This window comes from Lethenteron reissneri, chromosome 35 (genome assembly GCF_015708825.2).
Source record: "Lethenteron reissneri isolate LAM-NWPU_2019-01 chromosome 35, ASM1570882v1, whole genome shotgun sequence".
Classification (NCBI taxonomy): domain Eukaryota; kingdom Metazoa; phylum Chordata; class Hyperoartia; order Petromyzontiformes; family Petromyzontidae; genus Lethenteron; species Lethenteron reissneri.
The window spans coordinates 252912-266252 of NC_083813.1; positions in this window are offsets into that span (position 1 = coordinate 252912).

The window sequence follows — 13341 nt, forward strand, 5'->3', positions numbered from 1 at the left end:
GTTAGTCCGCGTGTTGATCCCTCATCCCCACTCGCTGGCCTGCCGGGATCTGATGTGCCGGATGTGCCGCTTGCCTCGCCCGTTGATCCCCAGGGGGACTGTTGTGTGCCTCCTGCAGATGAACAGGTTCTGAGGGCTGAAGAAGCCCCCGCGGCCCCCCTCCAACGGGACCTGGCCTGGACATGACCGAAAACGACCAATCTTCTTCTTCACGCCTACCCCCTCCTGTCACACCGGCGACGAGGCGACCATACGCAGGAAGCGGAGAGGGCCCCGCGTCGCGCATGCGATCTAAATCTCTTCCGTTTCGTTAGCGTTTGATTTTCTCGCTATTCCTTCCCTGTCATTACCGCGCTGCAGGGGCGCCCTAATGTATGTCGGATTGTTCATGGATGATTTTGTTTAAGTGTTGTGCGGCGCAGGGACGCCGTTTCACCCTTCATTGTTAAATGCGCCTTGGGGCCCTAATAAGCTATTTTTATGGAATCGGTTGATCGCCCCTTTTCTTAGCCGAGTCGGCTGATTTTTTCACCGGGGGGGGGGGGGGATGATGTAATAAGAGCCATGTATGGCTCACGTGGCGATTGGCTTGCCGGTCCCGCTTTGTAGCCAATAAGGGGAGAGCCAGGGAGCATGGCCTCGGCGTAATCACGGCATGTTAGCTAGGGTCATTGGCTTGGCCAAGTTGAGCCTCAGCTAATGGGAAGCTGGATCAGAGGCGTGGTCCCGGGATTGACGGGGAATGATCTGGAACGGGCTGGGCGGACTACGGAGGATTGGCTGGGGGGTACCACGTGACCGAGGGATGAAGAGGGGGAGAGACGAGGGAGTCGGGAGCAGACCTGGGAATGAAGAGAGCAGGAGCCACGCGCGTACGGGGCTCTGAGTGCCATGTGCGTGAGTGACTGAGCTGGTTGTCTGCCCGCTTCCCGTTGCCTGTCAGCAACGGGGAGTGTGTGTAACTATGGAAGTGAAAAATAAAGAACTGATTCCAAGAGCCGTCTCGAGACGGTTTATTACACATGTGTAGTGGTGATACGCGCTGGGGTAGGGATCGTGTGCCAGCGCGTAGTGATTGGCTGTGTGTGTTGGTGACGCGCGCTGACGGTGAAGGATCAGGGGTCAGCGTGGGGTCGGGGGTTATGAGGCAGTGATTGGCTGGGTATCGGTGACGATCGCTGACAGCGATGGGATCCTGGGGCAAGCGCGCGGGGATTGGTCAACTAAGGGGGATGCTCACGTCGAGGTCCGCATACGCTCCGTCTCCCGAGAGCGGGGCTATATAAGGTGGTGCGCACAGGCGCACGGGGAGTGGGTGACCAGCGAAGACTGAAGACGGAGGAGGAAGAGATAGGGCCCTGCGGCACCTAGTCCCGCTGTCCTTGTAAGGGCCGGGGCTCTGTGTGACCCAGAGGCGGGACCCTGGGACCCGGGGCCGAACGTCCGTGTGAGGGCCGGCCCTCGGGACCCAGAGGTTGTGACCCACGCCCAAGCTGGGGTGGGCCTGGAGGCTCCACGGACGTTACGGGGCTGGAGTGCAGTGTGAGCATGCAGTGTGAGCATGCAGTGTGAGCATGCAGCGTGAGCCATAGTAACTACACGTGTCAAGTGGAGTGTGTAGTGGGAAAGGTAGTGATCACACGTGTCAAGTGAAGTGTGTGTAGTGTGAGGAATAGTGACCACACGTTGTATCGTGACAAGTCAAGGTTTAATAAAAGTGTGCTACCCGTCAAGTGGTTTCCTGCCGTCATTCCGAATATTTCAACTGGCGTCAGAAGTGAAACAGTCTTCCAGGCATGGATACAAGGAAGACCCGTCGGACTCACGGGCCAGCTGGCATCGGGGGGAGAGGACGAGGAAATGCGACGCCGCAGGACCCGCCGAGGGCGCCGGACGAGCGACTGGGGACCGATGCCGTACTCCGCGAGGCGCACTCCCGTCTGGCACAGCTGCTGCTCGCCGCGGCATCCATCCTGGCAGAAATCAACACGTCGGGGGAAGCGGGGACGTCGGCGGACATTCAACAGGGTCGCCCCGCAGATTCCCGCCAAAATGACTTGGCGATTCCCGCCGTTTCAACTGCGCGGACATCTTTTGGCGGGAACGGCGAGCAACACGTGGCGGCGGTTCTCCAAGCGCGCCTGTGATGCCGCCGCCACGAAGCCGTTCGGCAGGCGCCCAAATCCCCGACCTCGCCACCACCAAGCAACGGAGCCAACCCCGCGTCCTTCTCACCTCACCTCACATAAACACACCCGCACGCATTTTACCCCACCCATAGAGCTGGAAGGGGAGATCACCTGATCGGCCGGTTTTTATCCGAGAAACCCTTATCGGGGTTAACTCTCACGGTTTCCGGCGATCAGAGAATTGGACGACCTCCCCCGTGCTACGTTGCGCCGCGGCGCTGCGACCAGCCTTAATATGGTGTGGTCGCGGCATGGGGCATTCGGCCACCACGGTTGAGGCGCATTTTCCCCCCACACACACCCCCACGGGTCGACGAGACAGGCGGAGGAGGGACGGGGCGGCATAGTTTAGGGTGCGCAGGAGCGCGGCGCCATGCATGAGAGGGAGATTAATACAGGAGCGTGCTTGGAATCGACGCCGCATCACATATGATTAGCATATCAAAAGCGCCGTGGAGGCGCCGCGGAGCCGCCGTGCGCGTGCAAGAGGTGCGCGAGCCATTGTTTGGAGTTGGCGCCGCGCGGGCAGGACATTGATTAGCATATCGAAGGCGCACGGTACGTGGGAAGGGGGTAGGGGCCCGAGTCCGGGAATTAGGATAAAAAGGAGCGTAGCAAGGTAGGGAGTCTCTTTCCTCACTTCTCTTCAAGAGGCACGCGTGCAAGTCGGCTCCCAGCTCTGCCCTCCGGACGTCCGCGTGACGTGTCCCGACGGCATAGAGGAAAAGCCACAGGACGCCGAATACTTCTAACAGTGAGTAAGAAGGTGCATTAGAATCATAGCAGATAAATCGGGAATAGGTATAAAGGTATCAGCGTAGGCCAGCCTCGTCGACTCACTGATTTAACATCTAGTTCCAGGTAGCGGATAATAAATCATTAATAGCGAAGCGTGGTCTCGCGTGATCTTGTTGGGCGGTGTGTCGCGTGGGGAGCTGCGTGTGTGTGCGTGCGTCCACCCCGGGTGCGATACAGGTGCGCGATCATAACGTGAGTAGTCAGGGGTGAGTGTAGTGCTGCGGCTCGCCTCGGGGGAGCGCTGCGCAGAGCGGCGCGAGAGTGGGTGTCGCGTGTGTTCACTCCGTGCGTGATACAGGTGCGCGATCATAACGCGAGTTCAGTTGGAGTGCGCGGAGCGGCGTGTGTGTGGGCGTGCGTACGTTCACTCCGTGTGGGTTGCAGGTGCGCGATTAGGAAAGGGAGGTATCGTGGTAGCGTAAAGGGGGCATAATACTACTCAGGTATCTAACCATGCCTACGATGCGGACCCGCGGTGGAGGGAAATCCTCGAGCGACGCCTCCCACACCATGGGTGAGGAACCCAGCAGCGGTTCGCTTAGCGGCGGGGGGGCGAGTAAGGATGTTAGCCCGGCCGTAAGCATCATCGAGGGAGGGATCTCGGGGGCTAGCGACCCCCACATATTGGTGTCAGAAACGGGACGATCCCCCGCACCCCCAAGGGAAAGAGGCCCCCCAACCCAGGTTAAAATCAAATGCACATTTACGGGCAAAGGAATTCCATCATGGAAATCGTTTGCCCGCAGCATCAGGGGGGCTAAAAAGGTTAATGGGTGGTCGGATGAGGAGGCGTTGCAGCAGTTAAAGATACATTTAGATGGGCGGGCAGCTGAATTTGTGGAAGCTTTTCCCGCAAGCGCACAAACTCAGTGGGAAGAATTAATGTGCCAACTCGAACGGCGCTTTGGCACCTATGACGAGGAGGAGGCGCAGACGGCCTTAGAGGCACGCCGCCGCCAACCCGGCGAAGATCTGCGAGATTACGCCGAGGACGTACGCATGTTGACCCAGCTCGCGTACCCGGAGCACAAGGCGAAAGTAATTGAGAGCCTCGCCGCCGGGAAGGTCCAGCGATATTTGGCACGCACCCCGTGGTGGCAGCCAAATATAGACGATGCACGCCTCTCCTTTAACACACTTGTCGAGCGCGCGTAAATGCGAGAAGCTCTCTGGTGAGCGCGCGCAGCCTCGAGGGAGGGGACGAGAGTGCGCCGTAGCGAGCCTACTCTCGGACGAGGAGGAGGAGCTCGCCATCGCAGGAAGGGGACGGGCAAGGGAGCCCCAGAGACCCAGCGAGACGACCCCGGGGTGGGTAGCCAGGTTACAGGCCGGCATGGGAGATATGATAACCCAAGTAGGTGAAAGGGTAACCCAGGTACGCGAGGATACGAATAAAAATATGACCAAACTGCAATCCTCCGTTGAGACCATCCGATCCGAAATGGGGGACCTACGCGCCACGGTAGGGGGGTTATCTGGAAGGGTAGCCCGACTAGAGGCGGAGGGTTGACAGCGGCGTAATGGGGGGGGGGGGGAGGGAGTGGGCAGGGGGCCCACTACGGAGCCGCCCCCCCTCCTCGGGCATGTTATATGTGCGATCGCCGAGGGCATTTAGTGAGAGACTGTCCTGAAATCACCCGAGCTAGGCAGATGCGGGGGTTAAACTCCAACGCCCCCTAGAAAGCGGACCAACTAGGGGTGCAATCGACGCGGTCCCGATACAAATAGACGATAATGAGAATAATGGCGAGCGAGTGATCTCCACACAGGTTCCAGCAACAACGCCCACAGAAACGGTGACTCCTGGCGACTGGCTACGGGAGCTGGTGGCGGGGATCACGGGGGCCACGTCGCTGGTGGAAGGGGAGGTAAACGGAGTGCGTACCCGAATCCTGCTGGACACGGGGGCGGTGGCCTCGCTCGTGAGCGCAGCGCACTGCAGCGCGATCGGGGTCGACGTGCGTCACCTGCAGGCCCCGGACTGCGCGCTGCACACGGCGAGCGGAGCCGGAATGGGGTTGCTGGGGAGAACCACCCTAGAGGTCCGCATAGGCAGCCAGGTGTGCACCCAGGAGTTCTACGTGTCGAGTGCGTTGTGTCACGAGTGTATTGCAGGTACCGACCTCTTAGAAAAGCTGGGACTCAACGTGCAACCCCGCCAGCGATGCGCCACCATGGAGAGCAACGGCGAGCGGATACCGTTCCTGGGACGAGAACCGACGCGCCCCCGCTTCACACCTGTGGCCGCTATCCTGGCGACGGCAGTCACCATCGGGCCGCTCACCGAGATGCTGGTGCCGGTGGCAACATCCCCCACCGACCCCGCGCTCCGACCATCAGGGGAGGTAATGCTGACTCCTCACCCGGAGTTGGCAAAACGGTATGGGGTCGTGGGATCCGCCACGTTGGTAAACGCAGATGGGGACCGATTGTTTATGCGGATGTTTAACCCCCACAGTACCCCAGCGATACTGCGACGGCGCACCCCGATCGCCACCGTACACCCCCTGCACGCACGCCACTCTAACGACTCGGTGTTCGCACTCTGGGCTGAGGACACCGGTCGTCCTGAGGGTGACCAGGACCTGGCCTGGCGAGTCGGCCCGACTCCCCGAGCCGAGGTCGTTCCCCTGCTCGACGCGTTACATGTACCATGGGCGGATTTACCTAAGGGAGAGGCCGATTGGCTGCGCGAGTTACTGCGGGAGTATGCCGACGTGTTCAGCGAACACGACTCGGACGTGGGTCGGACCGACCTTGTTAAGCACCAAATTGACACCGGTGCAGCCCGACCCATCAAACTCCCTGCGTACCGAGTGGGCGTACCCGAACGCACCCAGATCAAAGAGGCGGTTGGGGACATGCTTCGCGATAACATAATTCAGCCCTCGGCGAGCCCCTGGTCAGCCCCGGTGGTACTAGTAACGAAAAAGGATGGGTCAACCCGGTTCTGCGTCGATTACCGTAAATTGAACGCAGTCACGCTCGGCGACGCCTTCCCCATACCTCGCATCGACGACACTTTCGACAGCCTCGCCGGAGCGAGATATTTTTCCACCCTCGATCTCGCGTCCGGGTACTGGCAGGTGGAGATGGCGGAGGAGGATCGGCCGAAAACCGCCTTCACCACCCCGATGGGACTATTCGAGTTTCGAGTACTCCCGTTCGGACTCACCAATGCGCCCGCGACGTTCCAGCGGCTGATGGAGTTGGTGATGCGGGGTTTGCAATGGGAACAGTGCCTGATTTACTTGGACGATGTGATCATGTTCAGTAGATCTTTGTCTGAGCATTGGTCCAGGCTACGAGAGGTGTTCCAGCGACTGCGAGCGGCTCATCTCAAGCTCAAGCCACGTAAGTGTTACATCGCACAACGCGAGGTGGGGTACCTCGGGCATCGTGTCAGCGAGGCAGGCGTGCGCACCGATCTGGAGAAGGTACGCGCCGTAGTGGAGTGGCCACGGCCAAGGAATCTGACGGAGATCAGATCATTTTTGGGGCTCGCCACCTATTATCGTCGATTTGTAAAGGGATTCAGCGAGACTGCACGCCCCCTCACCCAACTCACCTCTCCTAAGCACCCCTATCAGTGGACGGGGGCCTGCCAGACGGCCTTCACCACTCTCAAAGACCACCTCACCCACGCCCCCACCCTCGCTTTCCCCGATTTTACCACCAATTTTATTTTGGACACCGACGCCTGCAGCAGCGGGCTGGGCGCGGTGTTGTCACAGGTACAGGATGGGACGGAACGAGTCATCGCGTACGCCAGCCGGACCTTGAGTGGGGCCGAGCTGAACTATTGCGTGACCCGCCAAGAGTTGTACGCCGTGATTTTCGCATGTAAACAGTTCCGGCCGTATTTGTACGGCAGGAGATGTCGCGTACATTCAAGGAGCCGCGGGGGCAGATGGCCCGGTGGTTGGCGCAGTTGCAGGAGTACAACCTGCAAATCGAGTATCGGGCTGGCCGGACGCATGCAAACGCGGACGCCTTGTCGAGGCGGCCCACGGTGTACGCCGAGACAAGGGCGGAGGAGGCCTGCCCGTGTTTCACGGGGGGACGCTGCCGGCAGGCAACGGACCCCCGAGAGGCCGCGGCCACTGACCCCCCCCCCAGCGAGAGAGAGTGCAGTGTGCGCCACAGAGACCCTCACAGGTGGCACCGAGGATCCCGTCGACCGCCCGGCAAGCGCGGGACCCGCGGCTCGGGACCCGATCGGACGGATCCAGGAGGACGTCGGCTGCGCCTTCCCGGGCCTAAACGACGAGCAGCTGAGACAGACCCAGCAGCGAGATCCGGATCTGGCGGCAGTGGAGGCGGCACTGCGGGAGGAAAAGAGCGCCCTACCAGGACCCTGGAGCGGTTTGTATGCCCGGTTGTGTGTGCAGAACGGAGTGGTACGGGAGTTAACCAAGGCCGGCCAGCCGGGGTGCATCTGTGTTCCTGCCCAGGTGCGAACCCAGTTGCTACGGCTGGTGCATGACCACCCACTCGGGGGCCACGATGGGGAATGACGCAATCGAGAGACCCTGCATCGCCAGTATCTCTGGCCCAAATTGGCACAAGACGTGGCGGCCTGGGTACAGGGCTGCCGCGCCTGTCAGCAGTGCGGGCCGAAACCGGCACGATACCAGGTACCCCTAAGGCCGTTCCGCGTGAGCCGCGCGAATCAGCTGGTCGGGATCGATCTACAGGGGCCATTCCCACGATCCCATCGAGGCAACCGGTATATTCTAGTTGCAGTAGAGTATTTCACCCGCTACCCCGTGGCAGTGGCCATCCCTGATAAAACGGCCTTGGTGGTGGCCCGGGCATTCGTGGAACATTACGTACTCAAGCACGGGATCCCAGAACGAGTCCTCACCGACCAGGGTAGCGAGTTCGAGGCCGAGCTGTTCCAGGCACTGTGCCGAGAATTCAGATTCCAGAAGGACCGAACCACAGCGTACCACCCCCAAGCGAACGGTATGGTAGAGCGCATGAATCAGACCCTAGCGGGGAAACTCAAACGTATGGCGGCCGCAAATCAACGGGATTGGGACGAACACCTCCCCTACGCCCTTTTCGCCTACGCCACCACCGTGCACACGTCGACGGGACAAACCCCGTTTTTGATGATGTTCGGCCGTGAGTCTCGTTTACCCGCAGATCTGCTATTCGGCGTCCCTTCCCCCCAGCCGGAGGAGGGAAGCCGCCCCGTGGAACACCTGTTGGAGACCCTGCGAGAAGCCCGAGGCCGAGCATACCCGCAAGGGGAAGCCGCGCATCGGCGGCAGGAACAGGGCACCCGACCCCGCATGGAACCCCCGCTAAGGTGTGGTTACATACCCCTCGCGTCGGGGCCGGGCAGGTGGGGAAACTGACGACCTACTGGCGGGGACCCTGGACCGTGGTGCGGCAGATCTCCCCCTGGACGGTATTAATTTATGGCGGGGAGAGGGGTCGAGAGACGGTGGTCAACGTCCGCCGCTTGAAGCCATGGAAAGCGGCCCCGGCGAGAGAGAACCTCGTCACCCGAAGGCCCCGAAATCCCGGAGTACCCGCACCCCTCGTGTTGGGGGGCCTCGCACACTACATGGGCCCCGCCGGGCCCCCGAGACGCCCCAATCCAGTCCGGAGACAGCGCGGACGACGGGCCCTAAACCCTTCCGCTGCTGAGTTTGTGCCCCAGCCCACAGGTACCTGAGGACGAGGAGAGCCGCTGGAGTGGAGGAGGAGGCCGCCGCAGGAGCTGCAGAGGACGGAACCACCCGCCCCGAGGCCAGCCACCAGGTCCGGACGGATCCCCCAGACCCCGCAGCGTTTCCTCGTGGGTGCGGCCCAAGCGAGGTGCTCCAGTCAACCCGGGACGGGGAATGGCACCTCGGGGGGCTATGTGATGCCGCCGCCACGAAGCCGTTCGGCAGGCGCCCAAATCCCCGACCTCGCCACCACCAAGCAACGGAGCCAACCCCGCGTCCCCCTCACCTCACCTCACATAAACACACCCGCACGCATTTTACCCCACCCATAGAGCTGGAAGTGGAGATCACCTGATCGGCCGGTTTTTATCCGAGAAACCCTTATCGGGGTTAACTCTCATGGTTTCCGGCGATCAGGGAATTGGACGACCTCCCCCGTACTACGTTGCGCCGCGGCGCTGCGACCAGCCTTAATATGGTGTGGTCGCGGCATGGGGCATTCGGCCACCGCGGTTGAGGCGCATTTTCCCCCCACACACACCCCCACGGGTCGACGAGACAGGCAGAGGAGGGACGGGGTGGCATAGTTTAGGGTGCGCAGGAGCGTGGCGCCATGCATGAGAGGGAGATTAATACAGGAGCGTGCTTGGAATCGACGCCGCAGCACATATGATTAGCATATCAAAAGCGCCGTGGAGGCGCCGCGGAGCCGCCGTGCGCGTGCAAGAGGTGCGCGAGCCATTGTTTGGAATTTGCGCCGCGCGGGCAGGACATTGATTAGCATATCGAAGGCGCACGGTACGTGGGAAGGGGGTAGGGGCCCGAGTCTGGGAATTAGGATAAAAAGGAGCGTAGCAAGGTAGGGAGTCTCTCTCCTCACTTCTCTTCAAGAGGCACGCGTGCAAGTCGGCTCCCAGCTCTGCCCTCTGGACGTCCGCGTGACGTGTCCCGACGGCATAGAGGAAAAGCCACAGGACGCCGAATACTTCTAACAGTGAGTAAGAAGGTGCATTAGAATCATAGCAGATAAATCGGGAATAGGTATAAAGGTATCAGCGTAGGCCAGCCTCGTCGACTCACTGATTTAACATCTAGTTCCAGGTAACGGATAATAAATCATTAATAGCGAAGCGTGGTCTCGCATGATCTTGTTGGGCGGTGTGTCGCGTGGGGAGCTGCGTGTGTGTGCGTGCGTCCACCCCGGGTGCGATACAGGTGCGCGATCATAACGCGAGTAGTCAGGGGTGAGTGTAGTGCTGCGGCTCGCCTCGGGGGAGCGCTGCGCAGAGCGGCGCGAGAGTGGGTGTCGCGTGTGTTCACTCCGTGCGTGATACAGGTGCGCGATCATAACGCGAGTTGAGTTGGAGTGCGCGGAGCGGCGTGTGTGTGGGCGTGCGTACGTTCACTCCGTGTGGGTTGCAGGTGCGCGATTAGGAAAGGGAGGTATCGTGGTAGCGTAAAGGGGGCATAATACTACTCGGTATCTAACCATGCCTACGACGCGGACCCGCGGTGGAGGGGAATCCTCGAGCGACGGCTCCCACACCATGGGTGAGGAACCCAGCAGCGGTTCGCTTAGCGGCGGGGGGGCGAGTGAGGATGTTAGCCCGGCCGTAAGCATCATCGAGGGAGGGATCTCGGGGGCTAGCGACCCCCACACGCCCGCTTACGTCATCAAAGCGCGCTGCGGACCGCCATCAGCCACCCGCCATTGGGGCCGCCATCTTGCAGACCGACGGTGCGGCGGAGAGGAACCACGTGGCAGAGGACGACTTCATCTTCCAGCAGCGCCTTCCCACATTGTCAGCCTTCAAGGCGGAAGGCGGGGACTGGGGCGCATTCCAGCACAGGTTTCTGGCGCATCAGGAAATGTCGGCCTGGTCCGACGCTACGGCGCTGCGGGCACTGCCTGCCATGTTGGACGACGACGCGCTCGCGACCTTCAGGTCCGCACAGAGGTCGGACCGCTCCACGCTTAAGGCTGCGCTGGGTCTCATGGCCAAGGTCTACGGGCCTCCCTCGGCGTGTCGCCATCACTTTTACGCCCGATGGAAGGCGGACACGGAGAGCGCGCTCGCCTACCGCACGGCGTTGTTGGCTCTCGCCGACGCCGCGTTCCCTCGTATGGACGAGGAGGGCCAGGACGCGATGGTCTTGGAGCAACTGCTCAAGTTGGCGCAGGACCTGGGGGTCCCCATCAACACGGCCGACGAGGTCGATATTTCTTCTTTGCGGGTCGCAACAAGTATACAGGCGTACGAGGTCCTCCAGCGTAAACAGGGGGTCGTCTGCACTGCTGCCGTGGCCTCAGCTCTGGGCCCGGTGGTCACCGAGCCCCAAGTTGTCAGCCCACGAGAGGAGGCGTTCACCGCGGGACGACCGGGGGACTGGAGGTCGGGGGGTCGTTCGCCTCTGCGATCGGCCCGCAAGCTGGAGCAACCGAGACCTCTGACGTCCCTCATCATGTGTTACAACTGCGGCCTCCGGGGCCACGTGGCGTCCGGTTGCCGCGCTCCACGTCAGCGCGCCACGGGACCTCGGCTGGACGACGACCAAGGCCCCAAGTCATCCCTACTACCCCCGGCAAGTCGCGGCACTTCACATGCTCGGCCTACATGCACGACACTCATGGGCCGTCGCGTTGCGGCGGAGGAAGGCCGGTTAGGGATCGGGGATTCGGTTCGGCGAGGGGGGTTCGTGCGGGACCGAGGGGACATTAAATGGTCTGAGTTGGGGCACAGGATAGTGGCTGCGTCGGCGGGATCATCGGTCGTTACGGGATTCATTGACGGGGTCGAGGTCAGGGTTTTAGTGGACACGGGGGCGTCGGCGACTATTATATCAGACCTCATTTACAACATTCTCCCCGTCCAATGTCGACCTCTGCTCCCAGTGGACGTGCCATTTTACGCGGCAAATGGGGGCTCGTTGGGCATTGTCGGCCAGATTAGGGCGTCCATTTGCATTGGAGATATTAAATTGTCGGGACCCGTTTTCGTTTCTTCTTCCTTAGCGGTTCCTTGTCTGTTGGGCACAGATTTTTTGGCTAAAATGCCCATTAAAATTCTCATCGATCAGCGTTGCATTGAGCTACCATCGGGTCGCCGTATTTCATTTTTGACGAATCCTACCGAAATTCGGACGGCGTGCGCTACGATACAAGCGTTGGCGACACAGACCGTGCACGTGCCCCCGGGTTCACAGATGTTAATTCCCCTCCGGTTGAGGAAACCATTGGTTGGGGAGACCTCGGAACAGGGCATGCTTTTGGGTCCTTCAAATAGGGCTGTCGGAGGTCTCGATTTGTCGGTGGCTCACACTTTGGTTCGGGCTGACAAGGACCCGTTCGTGATGGTTTTAAACGCTGGTTCGCGGCCGGCCGTTATTCAGCAGGGCACTGTGCTAGCTCACGCGGCACGGGTCCCTGCGGAAGAGCGTCTGGTTGCGCATGTTGATCCAAGCCCGACGCAGAACAATCCATCGAGGGAGGACCTTGAATGGGTCGATTCGCTGTGCGCGGACTCGAACGATTTGTCAACGGTACAGTTGGGTGCGCTGCGTGCGTTGCTGATAGAATTTTCTGATGTGTTCAGTAAGCATAAATATGACATTGGGTGCATGGACCTGTTGCGCCACCATATTGAAACAGGCAATGCGGCACCGGTCAGGCTAAATCCCTTCCGGCTGAGTCCTGCTGAGAAGGAACACGTTCAGTCGGCCGTCAACGATATGCTGGCGGCCGACATTATTTCGCCTTCTTCCAGTCCTTGGGGAGCACCTATTGTGCTGGTTAAAAAGCAAGACGGGTCCTTGCGATTTTGCGTAGATTTCCGTCGCCTGAATAAAATATCCGTGGCTGACTCGTATCCGCTCCCCAGAATGGACGAGTCCCTCGATGCATTGTCTGGTGCGCGATATTTTTCTACTCTTGATTTATTATCGGGATTCTGGCAGCTGCCACTCGACGACGAGTCTAGACCTAAGACAGCATTTCGGACTCCAGGGGGCCTGTTCCAGTTTAACCGGTTACCCATGGGACTTCACTCCGCTCCCGCGACGTTTCAGCGCCTTATGGAGTTGGTTTTGTCGGGCTTGCAATGGGATACTTGCTTGATTTACCTAGACGATGTCATTGTTTTCAGTAAAACGTTTGAGGAACACCTCCAGCGGTTGAGAGGGGTGTTCTTGCAGATGCGATCGGCTAAATTAAAGTTTAAACCGGCCAAATGCCACCTTCTTCGTAAGTCCGTGAGATACTTGGGCCACATTGTCGATTCTTCGGGGATCTCTACCGATCCCGCGAAGACGAACTGTGTCAGTTCATGGCCAACGCCCACATCGGTTTCGGACGTGCGCAGTTTCATCGGTTTTGCTTCTTACTACCGCCGATTCGTTGAGCATTTCGCCACCATTGCAAAACCCTTGCACGCTCTAACGGCAAAAGGAGTCAAGTTCCGATGGGGACCGGAGGAGGAGGCCGCATTCTGCTCCCTCCGGGACGCCTTGGTGGGTGCCCCGCCCTTGCGTTATCCTGACTTTACAAGCCCCTTCTTGCTAGACACGGATGCTAGCAACACGGGCATTGGGGGGGTGCTCTCACAGGTCGTTGGGGGTGTCGAAAGGGTGGTCGCCTATGGTAGCAGGGTTTTGTCGCCGGCGGAGCAGCGCTA